This window comes from Oncorhynchus clarkii, chromosome 32 (genome assembly GCF_045791955.1).
Source record: "Oncorhynchus clarkii lewisi isolate Uvic-CL-2024 chromosome 32, UVic_Ocla_1.0, whole genome shotgun sequence".
Taxonomy (NCBI): domain Eukaryota; kingdom Metazoa; phylum Chordata; class Actinopteri; order Salmoniformes; family Salmonidae; genus Oncorhynchus; species Oncorhynchus clarkii.
Window position 1 is genome coordinate 30944183 of NC_092178.1, and position 18736 is coordinate 30962918.

Consider the following 18736-nt stretch of genomic DNA (forward strand, 5'->3'; position numbering starts at 1 on the left):
CGTATACTTTACTCGTCTTTTTACTTCCATGTGGACTTTTTGCTCAAATTGGCCCCCAAACCCACATCGAGAAAACGTGTTCAGTTGAAACCAGAAGAAAGCGGTTGTTACTGTGTGTTCTACACCCTGTTGGAGGGTGGGATAAATGTTCAACTGAAACCAATTGGGCACTTCAAGTGGTCACAACAGTGCATTTTGTCTTGGCGGAATCCACTACACCTCCTAAGTAATGAGTTTGGGAAACAATATAACCGCTCTCCTCAGACCATTATAACTGAGATCTATTGTGAGTCTTTTGTGGAACTATTATGGATCATATGGCTCAGTAGGTTAGGTGCTAGCAGGGAGGGCAGTGAGTTAAAGATTCCACACTATTCCACAAGAATAGTTCTGAATATATGTTGCCATCATTTAGCAGGCACTTTTAAATGACCTATCGTGATGATTGTATTCCAGTGAGCATCAGTTCGTCTCTGTAATGTAGCCCAGAGCCCTATGTGTAGTCAGTGGTACAGATAGGTGGGGGTGTTTTTTTTGCGTGTGTGTGTGTGTGACTTTTTGTGCATCTGTGTGTGTGACTTTTTGTGCATCTGTGTGTGTGTTTGCATTGGCACCTGCACTGTCTGTTTATACAGGTGACTGCCGGGTGACAGTGAGGGGCTTTTTAGAAGGGTAATGGGATGCATCGGCAGGAGTTTGAGTAAATATCAACGCGTGGGTGTGAATATTCACTGAGGGCATACAGTTAACAGAAACACACACACACAGGGGGCTCTGGTTTCAATCTCACATCTGCCACCATACTGAATCAGTACGGAGAGGGCCTGTCATGCCAAATAATGTTCCCCGGCCAAATAGTGTTCCCCTCTATGTCACAATGGGATTCAATAAACTATTAGGGTCCGTTGCTATATCGAACGGCGTGATGACCTAATGATTAGAATTTTGGAGATCATTACAGCCTAAATTATGTTCTTTTCATCATCGCTATGCAAACAAGGCTGATTTCTGTGACAATTTCGCTGTTTAAACACGTTTTCTTTTGAAAATAAAATTACTGCTAATAAAATGAACTACTTTTGTGTGCATTGTTAACATTAAATCCATGTCTTAAACGTTGCTATGTTTCAGAAATGGGAAAGAAAACGTGTAATCTGCTTGACAAGTTATTTACCTTACAGGTCACGAAGTCAGCTGATTTCCACTCCGTTCATATGAAAATCCGTTTGATTCATACACTGGCTTGTCTGGCTGTCATGTTTTAGTTTAACATGCCCTTCCCCTTATCTACACTGAAATAATACCATTTCAGTAGTCCTCTTATGTTTTAAAAAATATATATTTTGCTTAGCTCATTAGCACAACCTTATATGTATATGTGTGTGTGTGTGTGTGTGTGTGTGTGTGTGTCTATGGGAAAGATGTGTATATATATTGTAGGTCCTTGGATACAACAATACATAATGTGGAACAAATAAACACCATCAAAGGATACCTTACAACTTACAATAATGAACACCTTGTGAAACAGCTGTGAAAACCAACCCGGCAATGTTGAATATTTTTCATACATAAACGTTGATATTTTTTGGTACAGTCATTTAATATATTTTCTGGGGGGTTTTGTACACTCACATGGCAATCAGACTACAATACTGAGTTCTGGTGTGTGGAATATTGAGGAGGTGGTTGCTGTGTGGATAGGAGGTTGTTCTCAACAGACAGCCAGTTGGGAAGGGGGACTTGAAGAGGGTGACTTCAAAATCCAGGCACTGCTGTTCTCTTTGTTCTGAGTGTTTTGCAGTGCTAGTGTTTTTAGTTAATCTGTGTATCTCACACATTATGTGCCCAGTATGAGCAAGAACATTGCTTAGCAGATAACTTCAACATGACAATAACAGTAGCCGATGCAATGAAAAGGATGGTTGGTAATGGGTGACATCATGTGGATCCACGTCTTGTTGTTGGACAGAATCCATAGGTCGTGGAGAACAGGAGCAGAGTTAAAGGGAACAGGGTAGGAGACAGAGACGTAAACAAGCAAACACACAGGTTACACTTTTCTGTGAGAATTTGATGGATTAGTGCAGTGTTATAAATGGGAGACATGTACTTTTCAACACTTTTGGAAGGCATAGCCTTCCTCAAGCTGGTCCCCTTCCGACTCAGAGCACAGAGAATTAGACTGATCTGAACTCACTGGTTCTGGTGGATGGGATACCTCCTGGGGACCATCGACTGTTGACAGTGGAACACTTCGGCGCTTCAAAATGGAACACTTACACAGAGAGCGGTGCAGGCCAATGCCAAATGTACCTGGATTTATTTAGTCTTGATCTGGGAAATTGTGCTGCTGATAACGCAATGGGTATTGCTCATTCAAATCACAGGAGAGGTAAATTTATTTGAAGAGGTACATTTTTATAAGCTCAGCATTTTAGGCCTCCAGAGTGGTGTGTTGGTCAATTTCTTCAACAGATGATCAGGTCTATATAATTATTAAACGTGTGTGTGTGTGTGTGTGTGTGTGTGTGTGTGTGTGTGTGTGTGTGTGTGTGTGTGTGTGTGTGTGTGTGTGTGTATATATATATTAGTAGTAGAAAGGAAACACAGACTCTTTGTTTAAGTATTACAATTCTCCTTTAGTAAATAAATTGTAGGCAGAAGTTGGTACAGAGTACAGTATATGATAGGTCTCCCCAGCTTCTGCATGGTGTCTAAGACATCTGGCCACTTATATAGCTCAAAAGCATGCTCGACCGAAATCCGACACTTCACCACAGACACAGGGTCACAACAAGGTGACAATCACAACAAGCGAGTCTTTAAGCATCTTCTGACAGGTGTGAATTCCATAAGGCCTGCGGTGACTTTGCATTCTCAGAAAACCAGTCGTCTTCTCAGCCAGCCACGGTGGGACCCAGACAGGAAGAGTATGAGCGTAGGCGGTTTCCGCCTTCTGACAGTGTCTGCAGGGCACATCACTCACAACAGGTTAACACACACGTCTCATAAGGATACTTCACAGTTTGTTAATAAGTTATTAACCCATTAGAAGGTATGGGGTCTTACACCTAACACCTTCAGGTGCAGCAGTCTACGGCACTGCAGCTCAGTGCTTGAGGCGTCACTACAGACCCTGGTTTGATCCCGGGCTGTATCACAACCGGCCGTGATCGAGAGTCCCAGAGGGCGGCGCACAATTGGCCCAGCGTCATCCGGGTTGGGGTAGGGTTTGGCCGGGGTAGGCCTTCATTCTAAATAAGAATTTGTTCTTGTCTGACTTGCCTAGTTAAAATAACTACAATTTCTTGCTTTTTTGAATGTCAACCAAAGCCTAACATACTTTGTCTATTGGGCTTCACCGAAGTGTAGGGCGTCAGTGGTTGACCGTGGTTGACCGTGCAGCTGCTCCAACTGGAGAAGATTGTTGGCTTCCACCGAGGTAACCCTAGTGTTAGGGAAACTAAAACTAGCTTCAATTTAAACTAGCTTCAATAGTTATTATCTGAGATTTTTATATTCACCTTAAGGGATGGTGACCACAACTAGAAGGAGAAAGAGCAGCGAGGTTTTCCAGGTCTCAACTTCCTTTCGTCCTTCTTCCAAACCCAAGTCATTCGCCCGGTCTTAGCACTTGGTCCCCTTCTTGATTCTGCTCCGGTAGATCTCCTTCTGTTTATCCTGCGCCTTGTCCATGTTCAGTCTCACCTTGATTGATAACAGGAATAAATGCAATTATATGTCATATTACAAATACATTTCTTACATATCTCTTGGAGGGCCAGAAAATAAATTAACAGCGGACAATAATTTTTACCTGGTCAAAAACCTCCCCATCCTTCTCACTCCGTGTCTGAAGGTGGGTCTGGTTGGTCCATTAACCAAACCTGGAGGGGGTAGGAAAGCCATATCTATTGACAATGTAAGATATTGAAATCTGTCTGATTGTGTGCCATGGAAAAATAAAAACAAATTGTAAAAAATAAATAAAACAAACCATTGGTGACACAATATAACCTATAACATCCGTATCTTGTTCCAGCGTTCATGACCTCAGTCACTCAAGATGACCTCAGGAGAACAGTGGGTGGCCTCGCTAGTCTCGTCCTTGATGGGTATCATACAAAACGAAAATCTATCTTTGGTTCCAAGCACCCTTTTTAATGGATTACAGAATGGAATTTAGGGTTAACCACATACTCTTCATTTACTGACCTTAATGGCTATTTCCTCCACCCACTCGGTAAAGTGATCGGTCACCGTCAGACACCAGCTGTTGCCATTGCGGGATTTCGTGGAGAGTCTGAGGTCCACCCCTGACATTTAAAGTGTTAGAGAGAAGATCATTGTATTCTTACCCGTATCTGTGTCATACAGTATGCAAACTGTCATATTTGTAAGGATACTGACACACACACATTCTGTAATATTAAACTCTGCTGTGGTCAAATAAAGCAACCATTAAAAAACAATTTATTAGGGCAAGATTTGAATTGGGACACTTACCGATCATGTGCCACAGTGAAACAACTTTGATGGTGTCACATGTGCTCCCTCTCCGGCCTCGAGGTCACCAGGCTGCTCATTATGGCGCACACCTATCACCATCGTTGTGCGCACCTGCACATCATCAGACTCACCTCCCTGATTACCTTCCCTATATATGTCACTCTCTTTGATTACCCTGCCCCAGGCGTTTTTTGTTTCTGTTTCATGTCTGTGTGCTGTTAGCGTTTCTTGTTTTGTATTATGTTTATTTCATTGAAACACTCAATCCCATGAACTTGCTTCCCGACTCTCAGCGCACGTCGTTACAGATGGGCTTCATCTCCGGCGCCACAGTCTTGCCCTCTCACGTTTCTGGCAGGCTAGACAGGTTACTGACCTTTAAGCAGAAAGTAACCCATGTAAACATTGTGTGCTCTCTGATATGACATTCATTGAAATCATAATCATTTCTGATGTAATAGAATGTGATTGATAAACAAAAAGTTATTTCACTTGCCCAGCTGTCCACCTCCTTGACAATTCCCAGTCAGAAGAAGCATAAGGTTGATTTTGGTAGTCATGCGCTTTTACTCCGAAATGACCAGTATGCATCTCAGTCAGCACAGCCTCTTTCTCCTCCTTAGTAAAAATCACCCTCCTGTGTAGCTGGCCATCTATCCCCGGAGGTACATATGATTGCCTAACAAGTTGGGAAGAGTTGTTGAAATACTCAAGTCTAAGTACATTTCCACTGCTGTCTTTCTCTCTCACTTTCATATTTTCTTTCTAACTCCCCCCCCCCCCCCCCCCCCCCCCCCCCCCCCTACCCCCACCCCGTATCTGTGTCAGTCTAGCGAAGAAACCTAGTTAATGGGAATTTGGAATTACCCTAATTGCTTACACCTATCCATTTGATCGATCAGGTTTAACTTATAGCTAGAAACCTCAATATGACAGACATATAACTATATCAGTGGAGGCTGCTGAGAGGAGGATAGCTCATAATAATGGCTGGAATGGAGCGAATGGAATGATATCAACCACATACCATGTGTTTGATACCATTCCATGTACTCCATTCCAAACATTATTATGAGCCATCCTCCCCTCAGCAGCCAGCACTGAACTATGTATAGCTAGCATCATGTAGATGACTAACTAGCTAGATGGAAAATTGTTGTGAAAATGGTTGTGCATAGCTAAATCCGTCCAGTTATCTTATAGAACGGAACTGTTACCCTGAATTGTGAATTTCTCTGAATGTTGCGCCTCTTGTCGAGATCAGTGGTGCCTTCATAGTACTTCCCTGGTTGGAAACATTAACGCTATAAGTACAGAAGCTAGCAACGTCAATCTAAAAACAGCTTAAATTATTTATTCATATTTAACAATAGTTTCTCATATAAAGACACATATACGGTTAAGAACGAGTGCTCTCTTTCCAGTCTTTTCGGTCCTCTGAAGCAGCAGGTAGTCAGCAGGTTGTCACCGTCAAAAACACCATCCTTGGAGAGCAATTCTGAGGTAATAATTTTGCGAGGTGAAATAGAACTAGAACTGCCCGCGTCCTCCTGGCTTCCTTCGCGACCGCTACGAGGTAAAATAGAGCCAAGCAACAAGCATAGCAACGGACGCTTTGGTTCATTACGTAATCCGGTCAGAAGAATGTTTCAAGTTCTAGCAACAGCCCTAGCAACAGATGCTAGAACTCACCGGCACTATTTGGCTGGGGGACACTATTTGGCATGACAGGGCCCCTTGACAAAGCAGCCATAAAGTGGACCCTGTCAAAACATGGCATTGTGTCTGAAAAGTTTCTTTGACACATGCTGCTTGTGACATCAAGCAAAGCAGATGTTATTGTTGTTTTCATTTTCTTCGTCCAATAAACTCCAGACACCGACAAACAAGCCTTGTCACCAGCAGTGGCAAGTCTTCTTGTCAGTCGGCAGCATTTCTTTAATGGGGTTGCTAGGGGGGCCTTTTCTTCAAGACAGTTCACACCTACTCTCTCAGCCAATTTAGAAAATGCCTCAAACTCCTGAGGAGCCAATTAAAAGAGGGCGCTTATTATTATGGGTTGTGTTGGTTGGTGACAATTGTTTTGGGATGTTTTGGAAGCAGTGAGGCTTGAGGCTGTGGTGTGTGTGTGTGTGTGTGTGTGTGTGTGTGTGTGTGTGTGTGTGTGTGTGTGTGTGTGTCAAGAGAGGACATGACGATTTAGAACTCCAGGCTCACTTCGTTCTGGTTCTCTGACATCTTGGATTCACCTGTGGAAGATGCATCATGGTTTGTGGCAGGTTAATTTAAAGGTGCACGACTAGTTGTCTTCTTCATGGTTGTGAGTGCACATATGGACATTGTAAATTATGTATTTACAATGTAGACCGGGAACTTGACGTGCATGTCTGCGTGTAAATGTGCATTCGTTCAGTATGTCTTTAATGTACTGTAGAACATGAATGTCCTTTAAGTAACAACACATACACAGATTAAGTATCATGAGTAACTGTCATTCATTCACTAAATGCATGCATAAACATCTCCATATCCCTTTAAGAAACATCACAACGGCATTAAATATAGGCTTTCTGAGACAGACTCAAATCTCAGTGATAGTTTCCCCTCATCCCCTTTAATTCACTACAGGCCATAATCTCTGCTATAGTCTTGTATAGAGATTTACTAAAGCCTGATATATCCTCAGTCGTTTACCAGGAAGTAGACCTAAATCTTTCACAACATCATAATAGCCATAGGCAGTTGGAGTTAGTTATCGATAGACTGATCTCAGGTCAGTTGTGCATTTGATCACTAATTTGTTAAGATTAGGATGTGGAAAGGGTGATCTTAGATCTGTGCATAAGGGCCAATTATACACGGAGCTGATAATAGCAATGTAGTTGTGTATTTGTTAATGGGAGGGCTTAGAGGGTTGAGTTGCTAAGATGACACAATGTGGGAACTGGATTAGGGATTCACATTATCTCACGTTATGTCTTTTGGGGATTTCTATACCCATGATTTTCTATGTTATTCAGCTATTTTAACGACGAGGATCTTATGCAGGACGTACAGCCATTAGCCTATAACTCAACTGAAAATGGTAAAGACAAAGATCCTGTGGAAGTGAGTGTTAGGGTTGGCCGGACCAAGCACTTGCACAAAGAGCTCACAGAGCAGGTCACAGCTGATGTTTAGAGTGGCCAACTGAGCAGAGCTTTGTTTATTCATATCAGCTGAGTGCTAACTGTTATTCAAATACTCGTTGCTGAAATGTTAAATATGGCAGCGAGTTGGAGTGATGAAAGCTAATGGGATAGAGTTCTTTCTGTAGTATTACTGTCATCTGGCCAACAGATGTGGAACTACTGTAAGGGAAGTGTCCTTTTTCCTGTGGGTTTGCTGCCCATGCACATAGTTGCAGAGGTGAGAGGCTTTGGCTAGCCCACATAGTGTGCAGGAGCATTGGTTTAATGAGCTATGGATTTTAAATGTGGCTTATGGTAGCATTCAATGAACTATACGGTGAAACACTGAGGATAATTTGTTTTTTCATAGGATATAAATTGTTATGGACCATGAGTGTGTGTGTGTGTGTGTGTGTGTGAGCTGTAATATTATACTTGTATACACATTTGGTACACTGGCACGCACCAACTCTTTTAATACAATACTTTATTATGAGACTTGCTCCAATGTTCAGACATGGTATGCATGCCTACCCACACACAAATATTCACAATATCGCATGATACACAATGTCCCTCTTGTGAGTAGTGGTTACATCTGAAACCGTTCTCTGAGAATTAGACACACAATTTTCCAAAAGTCACAAAACCACCCATAGGGACACAATAATGCACACACACACACACACACACACACACACACACACACACAAACACTTAGCCAGCGCCTGTAGACATCTGTAATCCGTTTGATCCAATTAGCACATTCCATCAACAGCCATAGAGGGGAGGAGGGGGAGGGAGGGGGGTGGGGTGTTGTAGGGGCAACAACCACCTTGAGCAGTCGCTCCCGGCAACACAGAGGCACCCACGCTCACTCTGCCTCAGCGGTAGGTCTTCAATTAGTTCTGGCTGGCTGCTCTCTTGCTCTGTTTCTCTCACTCTCTCTGCCTCTCTCCCTCTCCACTCTCCCTCGTTCTCTCCCTCTTTCCTCCTATCCCTTCTTCTCTATCACTCTTCTTCCTCTTCATCTCCATTTCTCTGCACTCTTCCACCCCTCTCAATATTCTCTCCTTTCCTTACACTCGCTCTTATCTTTATCTTCCCTCTTTCTTCTCATGACATCTTTGTTCATCCTCTCTTCGCATCTTTTCAAATCCGTGTTTTTTCTTCTTCTCTCCTCTATTGGACTGCGGTGTATGAGAGTTATGGAGAGACAGGTGGCAACAAAAGAGCTATGAGACCTTGCTTTGTTCATCCCCTTATCACAATTTGCCCCGCAAATGGGGTTAATTGCTCAATCCTGATTGACATCTTGTTCAAGCCCTTACTGTTGGAATGCATCCACCTTTAAGTCTGCTCCAATGGAAGAAAAACAGGTATGCTTATAGGAGAAATGGATGGGCTGTGAGTGCCTGCCTGTCTGTCTGTCTCTGGGTCTATGTCAATGTCTGTGTGGTATTGACATAAAATATTTGCAGGTGACTATGGGGTGTGTGAACCACGGGGGGCACCTGAAATGGACGCTCTTTACACGGCTTTAACATACCTTTTAAAATTCCCCCTTTGCGCGCCTCAGAAGAAAAAAACATCCCTTTCCCTCCTTTTGAACACAACACTTCAAAGGCTGATAAAAGAAATCCTTCCAAAAGTGTATCCACAATCTATGTTGAGCTAAATGTAAACGTTTGATTCTAAACGTGTCAGACTCAGTCGTGTCTGGCTTTTACATCACTTTGATCACAGTCTCGTTTCCCAGTAAGACACCATGGCATTGCTCTGTACTTAGATGGGAACACACACACACATAAAAACAAATTCACCCTTGTATCGTACAACCCATGATGTTGTTTTCTTCCTATCAGATACTGTGCCGTTTCTTAGAAAAGGGTTGCAAATTCGGGAATAGGAGGCCCAAGGTGTACACTCAAACACTTTACAGCCACAAATTGTTGTTTATTTTCAATCCCTCTGCCACATACACTCCCGGAATCTGCCTCACAAAAAATCAAGAGTAACCTCTCAATTCCATTGTGTCTGTTCTCCCGGCCATTGTTTGTTATCAGGCAATAAGCCATTCTGATTACCCAGCTGACGATAAAAAAAAAATCACAGTGAAAGCGCATCTCATCATCTTTGTCTCATCGCTACAGTATCTCCTGCGACGTCCCAAAATGGTAACACACAGACAAACAAGCCCGTGGTAAACAGAGGGGTCCCTAGATGAACCCCTGTGGCATATCTTTGCTACATTGTGTATGAAAACAGGCTTTATTGATGTTGGTATATATAGGCATGTATTTTTAGTCTTCGACCCTTTAGAACTGGGGCAGAGAATATGAGGACTGACTCGTCATGAAGCCTGTATATTTTTTAAACAGAACAACAGCCTATGTGTGACATGCTGACCACACCGCTCGCGTCACATCTGCGTCTGTGTGGCCAGGCGCTGAAATAGAAATAGATTCTATTTGTGACGCTCAATGCGCTGCAAGTCCATCCTCTCCCATCTCCTTATTGGTTTTTAAGAGCATGTGCCATCTCCTCATTGGTGTTTAGGAGCATATACCCACGTGGGTGATTGAAAGTTGAACTGACGTCTACACGCCAGTTGGATGTCGTAATGCACCATAAAGTTGGTTGCCAACCGCCATATAAAGTCCAAAGAAGTAAAAAAGAAGCCTGAGGAAGGAGGAGAGATGTCGAGAAAGGAATTTGGTTTACCGTTTTATCTGTGGATTCATTGTTGGAGTAGAGGACCTTGTGCATTTCAGGTAAAATAACAACCCAATGTATATATCCCAGGACAAATTAGCTAGCAACAGCAAGCTAGCTAGCTAAATTGCCATAAATGTTCAATGCTTTTTGACCTGCCCCCAAATGTAATATAATTGGTTCAGAGTTTGTTTTGATATTTCAACCTGCGTGTCCTGATCGTGTCTGGTGTGGGGGTACAGAATCAACATGCGCGTGAAGGCGCATGCAGGCGCTTGTCCGGTTTGGTCAGCATGTGAGTTGAAAAGTAGAAAAGCAAAAAATGTATGTCGACAACATTTTTGCTTAAGCCCAACCACCTGAATAACCCACCCACCATCGTTTCAACCACAAGACGACGCCTAAAAGCTCTGTAGGTTCATGGGAGGGTAAACCATGCCCTTTCTGCTCTCCGCCTTTACTATGATTGTAATCCCCTCATTGACCCTAGCTGAGCACGACATCTGTTAAGATGAGGTTATAGTAGAAGTGCTGACGTGTGTGTGTGTGTGTGTCTGTGTGTGTGTCCGTGTCCTTCCAGTATGGCTGGTGGAGGGCGTATCGATCATTCCACCCGGTGTGCAGTGATGACTTTGATTTCTTATTACACCCTGTTAAGCAGAGGTCCCTCACCACCTGTTACCAAGGGCAACAAGCAAATGGCTTCAAGAGGGACTGAGATGCATCATCTCCATTGGACACACACACACACACACGGACACACACACGCACACACACATTCTCTCCCCTTTGAGTCCCATCCACAAAATATCAGCGGTATTGTATCATTAGAACTGTCTAGTGTAAAGTTGTAACATTCCTCCCATGATAAAATGCTCTCTGCCATGGTTTTGTGAGTCATTGGGATTGTTTATGGTTATTCCGCAAGGATGTTCAGCACTCTTCAGTCGGAACTAATGTCTTCTGTGACAGACTGGAAATGGCCTGATTGGTTGGGCGACAGGAAGAAGTGAATAATTGAATTTCTTAACAGGAAGTGAGGTCACACCCATTGATCACAAGTGACGGTTCCGACCTAACTGTCAGGCTGATGGATGAGAAATTACAGAAAAGATGACAACAGACCGAACAGGCAGAGAGAGGAAAAAAGAGGGGAATAAAGTAGTGAAAGAATGAAAGAATAGACAGAACACTGGTGAGAAAGTGAGACGGGGAGAAAGTCAGGAGGCCTAATACAAACAGAAGGATTGGCGAGGAGGGCGTGCTTGAGAAAAAGGGATGGACATTTAGAGGGGAGTTGAGTGGAAAGGAAAAGAGAGGAGGAAGGAAGTGGAGGTTCATTAAGTCGGAGAAGGAGTGGAGTCAATGAATCATGGCCTAACGAGGATGAGCCTCATTACGACCCAGTGTTGCTACGGGGACGGATTGAGAAAAGGGAATCTGTTAAGGCAGGCTGGGATACTCGTTAGAACTCATTTATCATTGGTCACGTAATCATGTCTGCTAGCGTTCAGGCCCAATCTTCTTGAGGAGACATTTTTGTTCTTGAGGGACACATTGAGAGAAGTGTACCTGTGGTTTAAGTCCGATTGAAGAGAAGATGGGCTCGAAGATTAATGAGAAAATGGGCACCTCGGAACTAGGAACTCAAACTAGCGGGAAAGATAGGTGCTCATACACCCAGACAGGTCACTTCTGAACATTGGACTAATCCAGAGTACATTTTCTGGAACACCCATTCGTCTTTGCACTCACTTTAGTGGAAGTCTGACAGACGCCATTAAAAATTTCTCTAAGGGCTCACTTGACGAAAACTTCTCCATTTTGTAGCCTTTTTAAAAATTATTATTCTGATGGTATACACAGCATCGAGCCCTATCATATCAAACTTGAAATGCGTTAATTAAATGGAGATGAACAAAACAGTTGAACAAAGACACTGTCATTACACACATTGCTATTGTATTTTGTACTGATAGCTGATGAAAAATCTTGTATGGCTCAGTTTAGTCAGCTGGAGTGTGTCCAGGATCTACGCAAAGAGATGCTGTCTGTGTTGGGCTACGCCATCTCTTTGTGCTGATATGATTTGGCTTAAAAACCCAAGATCAGATGAACCCTCTCTGAACTCTCTGTAGTGACTTTGCAGCAAAGTATTAAACACACACACACCTGTCACTGCATCAGCCAATTGTAAACCCATTCTAGGATTGCAGCCTCCTCAGAACTTTATTGTATGTAGATTGTCTTTGTCTTTCTATTTGCCCTCTTTCAGTTGAACTTTTCTTCAACTTCTCTGTCTCGTCTTATTTGTTCCAGTCTTTCTTGCCCCCCCCCCCCCTTCCTCACATCTCTCTTTAAGTCAAGGGTTCTTAAACTGTTTCAGCCTGGGACCTAAATTAGAAATGTTGTGTTTTCCTGGGACCCAAGGAAAATATGCAACTATACGTAAATGTCGGTACATTTCATTGCCCTTATGCCCTAAAACAAATACAATCTAGAGAAAAACAAATAATAATGAAACTACATATTCATATAAATATATATTCAGGTTTATTTTCCGCATTAAAAACACTCTTACATATCTGTCTAGGTTGGAACTGTTGCTGTTAAAATACAATGCGTATTTTTTCATTCTGAACTGGAATAAACTGATCACATCACTCAGATGAGTAACAGAACACACACACAGGCTTTTTGATAGTGCAACCCTAAGTAACAGTACAGATGAAAAATGTTCAGGCCTACTGTACATCTTACTGTATGAATGATTGTTAAAAGAAAGTCTAGGTTGGAACTGTGACTGTTAAAATACAATACATCTTTTTCATTCTGAACTGGAGTAAACTGATTGATCACATCACACAGATGTAGACCAGAAAACACACACACACACACACAATCCTAATGAGAGGTGTGGGTCTGGTTGAAGTTTTCAACAAACATGTCTATTCTTGACTCTGTTTTTGACAGTGTAACACTGAGGTCATGCTCAGCCTTGAAACGGTTTCTGTACTTGTTTTTTAAGTATGCCAGAGTTGAGAACCCTGACTCGCATAGGTATGTGGTGCCAAACTGGACCAGAACATATAACGTTACTGCTTTCTCAGTCAGGCAGGAGACCGCTTCCTGCTGTAGATGAGCAACCCAGGACTGTGTGAGTGCGTTTGCCTCAAAAAGCATCTTGCTTCAATCAGTTGAATCCAGTTCAGAATACAAATTAGTACTTGTATTTTGACAGCAACAGTTCCCACCTAGACTAGTTTTCAACAATAATTTTTTACAGTGAGATGTACAGTAGGCTTGATCATTTTTCATCTATACTGTTAATAAGGGTTGCACATCAGTAACTAGCTAGCTTGCTTTGGTGAATGTTAGCTATTAGCTGTGTACAAGACAAGGGGATTGTTTGAAAGATATCTACTACTATGAGAGTTAGTTAGTACTCCCTTATTTATGCTTATCATCACCTGTTATAAAATGACAACAATGCCTTGCTAGCTGACTTACTTTTCCACTGTGGAAGCACTGTTTCCCGAAGCACTGTTTCCAGAAGCATTCTGCCCTTTTCTGAAAGAACTCCCTGGGTTTACCATCGTGCTGTGGATGTTCGGTCAGGACGTGTCATTTTATTAATTTGTTTGCTTTGAGAGAATTATTACTAACATTCACCACTTCCCCACACAAAACACTTTGTGGGTGCTCCTCGTTTAATTCTCAAAGTTTGTATGAAAGAGAGAGAAACTCATCCCCGTGTTTGTGTTTCATGACAATTGAGCTCAGTCAGAACATGTGGCTAGCATGAGTCCATTTGATGACAGCGGTGAGTGATGGCGAGTGGGAAGGACAAGTCAGTGGCTGACAGCGCATCATCTGCTGCTGAACGACAGCGCTGCATCGTGTGTCGCGGAGTGATCTTCAAGAACACTGCAGAAAAAAAGATCCGGTGAATTGCAAAGTACACGGGCATTTCCCTCTCGCGCAGCTGCCAAACTGAGCAGAGACCGCTGCGAAACAGAGAGTGCAGATGCCCTTGGCCAAATCAATTCCAGTAATTCATGAAATATTATACATTTACTCTGACACGTCGCAACCCACCATTAACAGGTCCAAGTGGTTCGTGACCCATACTTTAAGAAAGGCTGCTTTAAGTCCATTGCGTAATTTTTTCTTATTTCCATTTTCTTTACCTCTGCATCAACCCATTGCTGCCTGCTCTTATTCTCTGCCTCTCTCCCGCTCTTCCTTTATTTATTGGTCTTTGTCTCAGCTCATGGAACAATCCAGATAGATTCACTCTAGGTGTGTTGTCCATGAGAGGTGGATGTCACAGGCACACCCTTTTACACAATCCCGCTCTCAGATTGGTGACCTATTGTAGAGGATTTTCTACTGCCTTGCCTAGAGTGAAACTGGGAATCAACAGGAAAAATGTCTCCATGACCCAAACGTTCCGTCTATGAGGACAGGCAGAATGTCTTTGGAATGGCTGGAGATATGACCAAGCAAGCTGCATTGATCTCTGTCTTAACATGCCATTATTTCCTCCCAAAGTCAAACCACTCTCAATAAATCTCCAAAATACATCAGTGGAGTAATTCATTGGCCAAACACATTAAGCCATTGAAAGCACAGCTCTGGACAACTGCCCCGGCGATAGCCAAACAACCAATTAATCCAGTAATCAAACAACAACATCCAACACTCAATTAAGTTTTGACATGCTGTACTAAAAACCCATTGGCAGTGTAAAAAGATCATAAAGAGAACGCCATTATCGTTGGACAAGAGATATAAACAAAGGCATTTCTGAAATGAAAGGGCACCGGAACGAAGAAAGAGTGTGTACTTTGGGTGAAAGACTGATTGATAAATAAATGGTACAACAGAAAGGCAACAGAAAGGCAACAACTAGGCTCGGTGTGAAATATATTTTTTTTTTACAAAATGGTATTACAAATCCTGACTCAGAGGAAGTCGAGCTGACGGACCGATTTGAGAATGGGAAAGGCAGCAAAGGGTGACATGGGCAAAACGCCCAAACAATGGCAGGTCATATCAGGATAAAACCTTCCAAAACATTGTTTTGTTGGAGAAAGCACAAGATAAAAAGCCAGTGACAGGATAATACAGCTGGATGCCGGATCATAACAATGGGGCCATTACAGGCCTGAGGGCTTAGAGCCTTTGGATTCGTCTCTTATTCGGCTTCCTATTGGCCAGGTGGTCTCTCTGGGTTGCCGTTGCTAGCAGGTTGCTACGGTAGCAGGTTTTCTCTGGACTCACCTCAGTGGTCATGTTTCCCTCTGGTAAAATTAGATTAGAGAGCCTCAGCCAGTCTCCTGTGGGTCTTCGTTGTGTGTTTAACTCTTGAGCTCACGCTCGTTAGTCAAGTTCAATTATAATTGGACCAAGACTTCCTTTAAAAAATCTGATTAGTAAAGGTTATTCAACAAAAAAGTTCCCTCCAGTAAAAAGTTAGTATGTCAAATCCAGGAAATAGGCTACTTTTAACATGGATTGTTTTTGTTTAATAGGGTCATCTAATAGCTCAGTAAGCAATTATGTTATTCTAATGATAGTTCTTTATCTTTTTTGGAATTAAAATAGCTAAATTTGCCGACAACCAGATTGTGGCATCATTTTATGATACAGATCTATTTACTTGGATGTCGTCAGTCAAACCTAATGCCACTGACCGCCATTCCCTACTAATAGTGGACCATGTTGAGGTCACCATTGAGGTTTTGACTGTCATCCACTCTTGGCTAGGGCTGTGCGATATGGCTAAAATATCATGTCACGGTATTTACCCCAAAAAATGACTGTATTTTATGTTTTTAAAAGTACAAATTCTAAATTTGCTTTCTGAGTAGTGTGTGACCATACAGTGACAACACATAAATTCTAAGTGATTTCAATGGGTCTTTGTCCATTCTGATTATTTTATACTGTTCAATTCATCTTCAACCAAAAGTAATTTTTTAGCCTTTTCTGCACTCACTTGAGATCATTTCCACACTGCCACGTAGGGCTGCACAGTATTGGCAAACAATCTAGGCCTTATTCTTAATCGAATGGTGCAATTTCAATTTGACTTGCGATTTAGAGAAAAACACTTGGGTGAACCATGGAATCATGGAAATATAACTATTATTTTAATAATAATAATTAATAATAGTGGGCACTTGAATACGGTGTTTGACATGACAATGAAGGAAAATGCCAGGGAGGAGTTATTGTGTCAGGGTAGGTACCAAAGTGTTGTCTGTCCTAGAGGACCTTAGAATCTTTGACTACATTGAATGTTTTCTCTTAGCTACTTCATGTAGCTTACATATTCATGCTTCATGTACAGTATTCCTCTTTTTGATTTTGAAAATGCTGTTGCACAAACAACATGCTGATTTATGTCTACACCATCACTGGTATTATGAGTCTGTATAGCAAATTACGTTTGCTCTGACATTTATTAGCTAGTTAGCCAGTAGACTAGCGATTAGCATTAATGGCTAACAAGATTTAGGCCCAACTTGCTAAGAAAAGACAAACCAGCTGTTTTCAGATGTAAGAAACACAAACTAACAGTGTAATTATAGAACGCTAGTGAATTTATATTAAGAAGCAAAGTGAAAACAGCATCGCTGTCATCAACATTGTTGCATGTGCTGCACTGACCATGCAGACTGAACGCAAGTGTCTCGTGGTAGAGGAACAACAAATGCGATCCTTGAGTGACAGGGGGCGGGGCTAGGTCTGTTGAAAGCGGCATGGCGATAGCGAGAGCGGAGGGAGATGACTCAAGTAGCGAAGTAAAGTATAAAAATGTACATTAAACATGGTGCATCGCATTTAATAAACCAAACATTCAAATACCAAACCAATCCGTGCATCAATACTGGTATATCGTAAAATACAGTATACCGCCCAGCCCTACTCTTGGCCTCCATTGCACCTCAAACAGATGGATTTGTTAATGTCTCCTGGTTATCTGTTTATCAGGATGTTTATATACTACATTAGCAGGCCCTCTCACTCCCACTCTGTCTCCTTAACCACAATCGCAAACCCTGGATTGGACAGTCAGAGGGGTGAAGCGAAAACAAGATGGGGCCGTTTTGTTGTGTGTTTATAAAAGTCAACGTTTCTGATTAAATGTTGTTCTTGTTATCACAGGACCTTGCTGAGGACCACTCTGCGGGGGTCCACCCCCACCTCCCTCTCTTCTTCCTGAACCATTGTGAACTTCAACGATAGTGACTGATTGGACACTGCATCTGCCAGTCTCAGCTGATTCTAGACTGTGAGTATCAACTAGTTTCTCTCCTATTGCAGGACATGGTTAGATTTCACTTTGAGCACTTCTGTTCTCAGCCTAGCAATTTTTATTTCATAATGCACTTTATTCGATCAGCAAAGTCCCAAAGCCAAAGTATTGTAATCACTCTATAGCAATGTCGATCACAACTGTGATGTAGTTACTGGCACAATATCTAAAGTGATAATACTTGTATAAGCTCTGGAGACATGGTTAGCTAAGTCCATTGTGTGTGGCCCTAACGATATTACTCGGATCTCTCTCAAAGTTGGCACTAGGGCTGGGAATTGCCTTGGGACCTCACGATATTATCACAATACTTAGGGGCCAATACGATATGTATTGCGATTCTCATGATTCTATATGTATTGCGATTTGATACTGTGATTTTATTGCGATTCGATGTTCCAAACATATTGCTCACCATGTGTCTGCTGCGGAGGGAAAAGAGAGAGCCATGAGAAAACAAGTTTTTATCCGCCATGGGAAAAAAAGTGCTTAAAACAAATTGCCGCCATATTTAAAAAGAAGATGGAGAACAAGCTATGAAATAAAAATATTGGGAGCTTTGGTGCAACCAATTAGCGCACAAATAATATTGAGATTATTGTCAAAATGATACGATATATTGTAAAAAAAAAAAATATCCTGACATGTACCTATAGATTTTTTGCCCCACCATCACTAGTTTGCACACGCAAGGACGTGGCTGCCCAATGACACAGGCACACAAAGCAGCACACTTCAATGTCAGCTCTACTACTCCATTGCCCTCAACCTTCGTTAAGTCTGTTTGAGTGACTAGACGGCCTTGGTTTGCTAACGGGCTGTGGCGAGGTTATTTTTGCGGACAGACGGGTCTCTTCGCGGCTCTTGTCCTCCTATCAGCCATGTTGGCAGAACCCTTTGTGTGGGCTTGAATGAGACTGCTGCACTTATAGGTGTGCCGAGGTCAGCTTTGTACAGGGAAGGTCGCCGAGAGTAAAGGTGAAAATAGACACGGTAACACTCAACAGAGTCA

At 42.3% G+C, this 18736-nt stretch overlaps 1 protein-coding gene across 3 annotated transcripts in view; it reads left to right on the forward strand.

The window, feature by feature from the left end:
* The window catches only part of LOC139391821 (semaphorin-6D-like), a 134069-nt gene that overhangs the window by 64578 nt on the left and 50755 nt on the right, over nt 1-18736 (forward strand). For all 3 annotated transcript variants that reach the window (XM_071139389.1, XM_071139390.1, XM_071139391.1), the window contains one exon: nt 17574-17700. The gene's annotated coding sequence lies outside the window, so the exon portion shown is untranslated. The remainder of the gene's footprint in view (nt 1-17573; nt 17701-18736) is intronic.